General features: G+C 34.2%; 1 pseudogene; it reads left to right on the forward strand.

Moving 5' to 3' along the window:
• The first annotated feature begins 6429 nt into the window (after nucleotides 1-6429).
• LOC110030518 lies at nucleotides 6430-7233 on the forward strand (annotated as a pseudogene).
• The last annotated feature ends 859 nt before the right edge of the window (nucleotides 7234-8092 follow it).

The following is an 8092-nucleotide window of genomic DNA, read 5'->3' on the forward strand; positions in this document are numbered from 1 at the left end:
TTTGTTTGAATTTGCTCACAACAGTGGAGGAGAACAAAAGCTTCAAACAAAGTAAAACAGTTGCAGATAAATAAACACAATTGAAATAAGCTCTTGTTTAAAAATCTGAAGCTTCACAACAGACACTAGCAGTAGAAAACAAAATTTTCAAGTCCAAAGTCTATTGCAAGGGTACGTTGGCATTGCTGCATGTTGCGGCGTCCCAGTTGCCCATCCTGTACAACTGAACACAGCATGACATACACCTGAACAAGTGTGATTGTGTAAACGCTCACAAAAATTTATGCTGAGACTCTTAGCTGCAAAATTTCTGAAATGCTCTTTTCTTAGTTGTCCATTTCAATTCTTACTTTATTTGGCTAGAGAGAAATTCGAGAAATTTTAAAAGTGTTCCTGAACAGGGAGAAAATATTACTCATAATATCAGATTTTTTATTAAAGAGAAAAATAAAAGATGAAAAAATTAAGGAGACTATACCTGATGTTATTACTAGCTGTTACGCGTCCTAAGGCCTACTTATTTAACTTGGAAGCTTAAATGTGTCTTATACCTTATTATGGCCATTGCATTTCCCATCTGCTTGCCTTCTAACTCCAACCTTATTCTCACTATTGCTTGTCAATGGGTTTTTTATAAGCGCAATGATGAATTTGCAACTCTAACAATGGGCATAATTGACTTTCTTTTATTGGCTTTATGGCATGAAGACTAGTACTGGATAGATCTGCTTCTACATAATATGCTTATGACATTCTTTTATTTTACTGATATTGAATAGATACTGTTACTTGTGATAACTTTACAGAATACTATAAGTTATTTGACTTATTGAGAATGTACATAATCTGAGCTCTTTGCTCCTATGGAGCATCAGTTTGAATCTGCTACATTGCCTACGACCACTGTTCTGCTCTTCTTTTTTCTTACCGATTAAGCTTATCTTTTACTAGATTTCTGAAACTTTGGAACCGTTATCTCCGTTGGCTTATCGGATTGAATTAAAACTACTTATGATGTTAGCAGTCTTTATGGTAGTTGGTATTGTATGTTTGTAGTTGCAATTATGAACTTTACAGTTAATATTAGGTTTTGATATTGGTTTTATTTTGAGTGACTGACCGTGCCATATGAGTTTGGATTTGCTGGAAACTGAGAATGTCCCTACATCCATCCTCTCACTTTTCTTGGTTCTTTTGCTAGAATGAATGATTCTATACTTATGGTCTTAGTCCTTTCATTATGGCCTTAGCCCTTGCATCCTCACTTTTAGTCACAACAGTTGGGCCTTTTGAGAACATATACTACTTTTTATGGCTTTCTTTCTGTACTCCTCTCTCTATGTTAACTAATATATTTCTTTGCTTCCTTGGACTTGGAGGGGTTTCGACTGTTACCTGCTGCTACTCTGTTTCTAACTTCTTCTATGCACCGCTGCTTCGAAAATTATGAGTCTCACTAGTTACTGACTTATGACCTACTAGTTCTGGATGGTAAAAGAATATTTTAATTTTATATTACCTAGGGCAGATGTTTATATATATACTCTCAACAATAACTTAGAATAGTTTTATGTTCTTAGCCAGACGAGACACTTTTTGCTCACATTTAAATAAAAGTATCTACAATTTTTATCTAACTTCTATAGTAGATTGTCCCAAAAGTGTGATCCATTCACTCACAATTGTGATAACTTCTTCTAGAGCATATATAAAGATAGAGACTACTTCTCTTCCTAAAAATTTTGTATGAATCACTCTTTTCATTCTTTCTAGATTTGTCCTTCGTCTTGCTAGACTTTTCTTCTTAGTTATAAATCGCAATTGCTCCTCTTTATAGTATTCAAATATACAAATACTATATAATTGCAGCCAGATATCTCTGAATATATAATTGCCTCTCCACAAATACTATATAATTTCAAATATACATGCGCCTCTCCCCAAATATTATATATTCAGATATCTCTGAATCATAAACTCAGATATAGAAACATTTCAGAATTCATAACCTCGTATATATGAGTAATAATCATTTTAGCTCTTCGCGGACGTTTAAAGCATAACTTTCCAAACTTTCATAGATAAAACAATCATACTCCTTGAGCATTATAGAAGCAAGCTTTGAAACAATAAGAACAGAACCAATATACCCTAATTTCAACAGCAGAAGAATGCCACAAACTTTTACTTCAATATATGCATCATTTCATATCAGTAAACATATCTTCTCATTCTAGATGAAAGGATGCTTTTCATTTTGCACTTAAAATGTGTAATGTAAATGACTTCATATAATTTGAAAGCAAATTTTGATATAGCAAAATAATGCCAATGAAACATACGACTCCATTCAAATGTATCCACACATCTAACACCTAAGGTTCAATATTTTGCATTTATCACTTTACTTAGGCATGGAAAGATGCATTTCAACTTATAAAGTAATGATGAATTTCAGTGGTATATATGTAAAAAAGTAAAGTTTAAGTTTTAGAAATGCAAGGACATTTGAATTTGGTGGTATGTATAATGTATGTAAATGCCACTTAAATTTAAACCAGTTGAAGATGGTTACAAAACATGGTTATGAAACGATACACCAATACCTAAAGTTAACGCTTCATATAAGCGAGCAAAGTGATTCATCCCAACACATCTTGTATACCCTTAAAGCAAAAGTTGATGTAGCTATGAAGTTTTCCTAAGCACTAACACAATTGACACTTCATAGAAATCACACTCATGAAATTTAGTTCATTCTCTGCACCATAATAGCTCATGTGTCTAAGATAATAAATCAACAAATTAAATGATTAATCCTTATATGCTGCTTCATTTGCTCCACATCTGAACTTCAACCAATCTCCCAACAGAACGATTAAAATGTATTGAACATATTATTTCTCCTCCATCATAACTTCCTCTCTTTTACATATCAAATCAAGTTTGTTAAAGTGCTTAGCTTCAGATCTTAACGTTATCTTAAAGTTTATCACTTATGATTGATCTTGAGCTTACCTTTCGAAGAGACCAATCTTCAAGTTAATAGTTTGGAAGATTTACATACATATCACTCAATCCTGTATGTATTTACATATCGTCAAGTTCATACTTCAATTTTTACGTGCATGCCCTCCTAACTATGCATGAATATACGTATTTCACTTTTGTAGGTTAAAATAATGATGCCTTTGACGTGACATAAATGGTATAAATATGAAAAGTTAAGTTCAAGTATTAAATGTGATGACATAGGAGTTATGTGGTTTGTGTGCATTTTTTTTTTTACAAAAGATACACCGCCGCACACAAGAATAGATTGGGTCTTAAATACGTGAATGTGTAAGATACATGTGGTATAATATAAATCCCCCCCATTATCTTTTTTTATTAAAATTCTATTGCTTGGTTTTCGTTGAGGGAACTAATGAAGAATCTTTGATTGATTTTGATTTCTTTTTTTTTTAATTTTTTTATTTTTACTTGTAATGAAACTATCAAGGATGGCCTTTTTACTTTATAAGTTGAAATGCATCTTTCCATGCCTAAGTAAAGTGATAAATGTAAAATATTCAACCTGAGGTGTTAGATGTGTGGATACATTTGGATGGAGTGGTGTGCTTCATTGACATTTTTTTTCTATATCAAAATTTGCTTACAAATTATATGAAGTAAAGATGGAATTCTTCCTTGCATTGAAACTATTGAGGATGGCTTGGGCGAAGGCTTCCCAGGCAACCCATATAGAAATGAAAGGAAGGTGTTTTATATGTATATATATATATATCTAAAAAGCACATAGAAAATGAGTAGTATGCATGCAAATCCTCTTAGTTGTGGCAAAATTAGTTATTTATTTTGTTGATTCCTCTGTTATGCATAAATCAAAGCGATCGCAATTCAAATGGCAAAAGAATTTACATACCTTTAGAATATATTTGCCTACTTAAGGAATGAATCCTATGACAAGCTTTGAGGCCCGACTTAAATTATGAATTGGACACTACTTTTTTTCTTCTCTTTCTATGAATTGGATATTTATATGGATCATCAAGCGGGTTATAAGTTGGATGGTTTGGGGTTAATGGTTAGGGGTTAAAGGGCAATGATGTACAACACAATATTCATGCTTATATAGATAAAACTCTTTAATAACTAATATTTGACTAGTAGTTGCCCTTCTCACTTCTTTAGGTTGTTGGTAGCTTCAACCCCCCAACTTTGAATGACTTGTGAGCTATCGCTTCATAACACTGGTTGCCGAAAATTTAGAAATTGCAATGTTGCAGAAATACTACATTACGGATACATAACACATATGATCGGAAAGGCTTACTTGTTACATGTTCACTTGTCATTCAAGTAATAGGGATTCGAAGTTGCCCAACCTTAGAGTGTTTTGCTCGTAGCTGCTATTCAATATTGGTATATTGACTTCAATGCCTCGGTTGTCTGTGAGATTATAACGAATGAGAAGTCTAAAGTTGAGCCCATCCCCAATCTAAATTCCTATTCCCCTTTCTGATTTTCCATATGCATATCACTTAACTTTTTATGAAAACATGCATGTTTATTTTTTTTATTTATTTAAATTGCAACTATTTGCTTAATATTTCATATAAACTTGTGTTGCCTAGTTGCAATTCTTTTTATGCTTCATCAGAGTCGACAGATATGCACTGACCTTTTCTTTTTTTTTACTGCACTTTACCGTTCATATTTTCTTATACATGAAATATTATTCTCTTGCACTTCATTACATATTTTTTGCCATACATGCAACATTATTATTTTGTTATTCTTTACTATGCTTCTAGCATATTTTTATAGCACTCTAGGTTAGCAAATGTAGAACATATGTCTAGGATTGAGACCTTATAACATACAGTGAACATATTATTTTTTTTTATTTCAACACATTTTCAAAATTTCATAACAAACTTTTTTTTAATTACAAGTAATGTTTTAAAGCTTCGATAAATTAATAATAACATAATAATAATAAATTTTTTTTTGGATTTACGTGAATCTCTCAGATGAGGTAACTTACGGTTGCTAACAAAAATATTTCGATCAAAATGAGTCTAATGACTTGTTTAGACTAAGTAAATTCAAAATTAACAGTGATACTATAATGATGGAACCATGAGATCTTAACCGGTGTCGTTTATCCTTCATTTTTTTCTTCAATAATGACAAACACCAATTCAAAAAAGTTTGCACAAGATCACACTAAATAACAGCAAAGACTTAGAATGGTCCTAAGCATAGTTCTAGCCTCTCCTCTTTTCTTGGAACGACTCGATGACACAATCGAGCGGTAGACAATTTTCAAACGACCGTCGAGACTACAACATGGAGCAAAGATGATCTTCAGCAAAATTTTTCCATAGTCTTAAACAAATTAAACCCTTTAGAACTTCGAGGTTGTTCGTCTAGCACGACATATATCCTCACACTATCTTTTAGGCTTTTGTATGATTGTATATTGTGATAATATAAGTCCTAATCTTTTTTTAGGGTTCCAAGGTCGTCGTTGAGTACGACATAAATCCTTCTATCTTCTTGGGCTATTTTGCATATGTCATGAAAATATAAGTCCCAAATTCTAATAAATTGTAGGATTGAAACATTATAATTTCTCTTTCAAAGACATAAAGCTAAACCATATGTTAGTTTGAGATGTCACTGAGGCTTCTTCAGTATCTTCGATATCTCATACTTTTCACTTCCTTGGATTTCGAAAGTAACTGTTCCGAATTGAGCCTTTTCTTTTGACTTTTCTATACGTAATCGTGAAAACTCAACTTTGATTTCTTGAAGATGAAACATCTGATCTTAATCGAAAGTTTTCTTTAGTGACTCTGGTTATTTAAGATGTAATTAACTATAGGAGTTTGTCTCTATAGAGAATTAGAAACCTAGGTAATATAAACCCTACCTAACATTTATATTAAGTAGGGGAACTTGTCGGTCATACATAAGAGGTTTGCAGACCAAACAGATGCCACAAATCTCTTAGTTTGCGAGATTGGGTCCATCGTCGAGGTATACACTTATCTTTCGGAAAGGTGTAATGTTCGTGGTATCTAGTACAATTATGTAAACTATTCGACGAATGAAATATATTCGGTCTCGGTTTTCATATTTAGAACACACTATCTTTAAAATAAAAAAATTTATATACCTTTTATATTTGATTAAATTTATAATATATAATTTCAAAAAAAATTGACCTACACATTGTACTTTACGAATTCTGCACATATAAATTTGATTATATTTTAACTGTATTATTTTTATTAATTCAATCAATATAATTCAAATTCAATAAAGTCCGCTTGTACACCTATAAATAAGTGTTCGAGCAGAAAACAATCCATTACCCGTCACTTTTGTCCCCAACCAAACCTTAAATGTGTTAAGTAAAAAGTTGCAAAAGCAGGCATATCTCTCCCCTTGAATGGTCGTATGGCCATCGTGACCGGCGCCACCCGCGGCATCAACCGCGCCACCGCCTTCCACCTGGCCTCCCTAGGCTCCTCCATCTCCCTAGTCTTCTCTTCCAGCTCCGTCGAAGCCAATTGCCTGGCTGCAGAAACCAATTCTTCTTCCTCAGCCTCCATCCCCGCGCCATTACCATCCGCGCTGATGTCTCCTATCTTGTTGTTGTCCGCTCAGTCTTCGATCTCACCGAACAATCCTTCAAATCCCCCCCACACATCGTCGTGCACTCCGCTGCCATCTTCGATCCCCAACAACCACTCCATCTCCACCCATCTCGCTATATTTTACTCAATTATGTCAGTCAATGCACGCGGCGCCTTCTTTGTGCTTTAAGAAGCCGCCAATCGAGTGGTACGGGGTGGTGGCGGAAGGATCATTGCTCTCTCGTCGTCGCTGGTGGCGACAAATCGACCAGGGTATGGGGTTTACATGGTTTCAAAGGCGGCAGAGGCCATGGTGAAGACTATAGCAAAGGAACTTACGGTAAAGAGAATCACAGCCAACTGTGTTGCACCGGGGCCAATGGCGTCGGATATGTTTTTTTCAGGGAAGACAGAGGAGGATGCGAAGATAGCGGCGGAAAATAATCTTATGGGGAGGCTTGGTGTGCCGGAAGATATTGCGCAAGTCGTAGGTTTTCTTTGTTCGGATGCGGGGGAGTTGTTTAATGGACAAGTCATTAGAGTTAACAATGGAATGGTCTGAGTATACAGAGCCATGAAGAAGTTGAGGGAGGTACATTTGTCACTTGTTGGAAATCTGTATTATGGACCGTTTGGTTTTGTCTATTTTGTCTTATATAAAACATGAAAAAGCTTTTGATTCTATTAGCATAGATATTATTTATGATATGTTGGATAATAAGTTGTTTTCTATCAAATTCATAGATTGGATTGAAGATTTTGTTGCACGTGTTTAATTCTTTATTATTATTAACACTGAATTACATGTATTCCTCTCTTCTTTATTTGTTTTAAGGCAAAGCTGCCCCCTCCTCTTTATATCCTTACAGTTATCTTCAATACATTTTATTGACATTTGGAACACAACAGAGAGCAACATAATTCAGGAAATACTAATGGTGATATTGCTCATCTCATTCGTGCAAATGATCTTCTGCTCTTTGGAAAGAGAAATATTTAAGAGACTAATTACTTTGCTCTCACACTTAAATCCTTTTACAAGGCCTTTAACCTTCAATCAAATCCCTTTAAGTGCACAATTTGCTTCACTAATACTATGAATGAGCATCACAGATTATGTTTAAGTCCTTCTTGACTTTCAAGGAAAACCCACCGTCCTTGTGGACCTCTTGGTATTACCATATATTTTTCTAAATTTAACTGTAATTGCATGAATAAAATTATGAAAGAGGTTCAACTCTATATAAGTGGTTGGAAACAAAATGTCTTATGTTTTACTAACGGTTTTTAACTTATCAAGTTAACTATGTAGGATCATATATGCTTGTTGACCTCAATTTTCGTGAGGTCTAGTATTCCTCGTAGGAGTTAGGATCTAGCCTTAGGGGTCTTCCTGCGACTATCTTAGAACCTTAGAAGTGGTGCCCGCCTCGTTTTAGTTC

This window comes from Phalaenopsis equestris, unplaced genomic scaffold (genome assembly GCF_001263595.1).
Source record: "Phalaenopsis equestris unplaced genomic scaffold, ASM126359v1 Scaffold000732, whole genome shotgun sequence".
Lineage (NCBI taxonomy): Eukaryota > Viridiplantae > Streptophyta > Magnoliopsida > Asparagales > Orchidaceae > Phalaenopsis > Phalaenopsis equestris.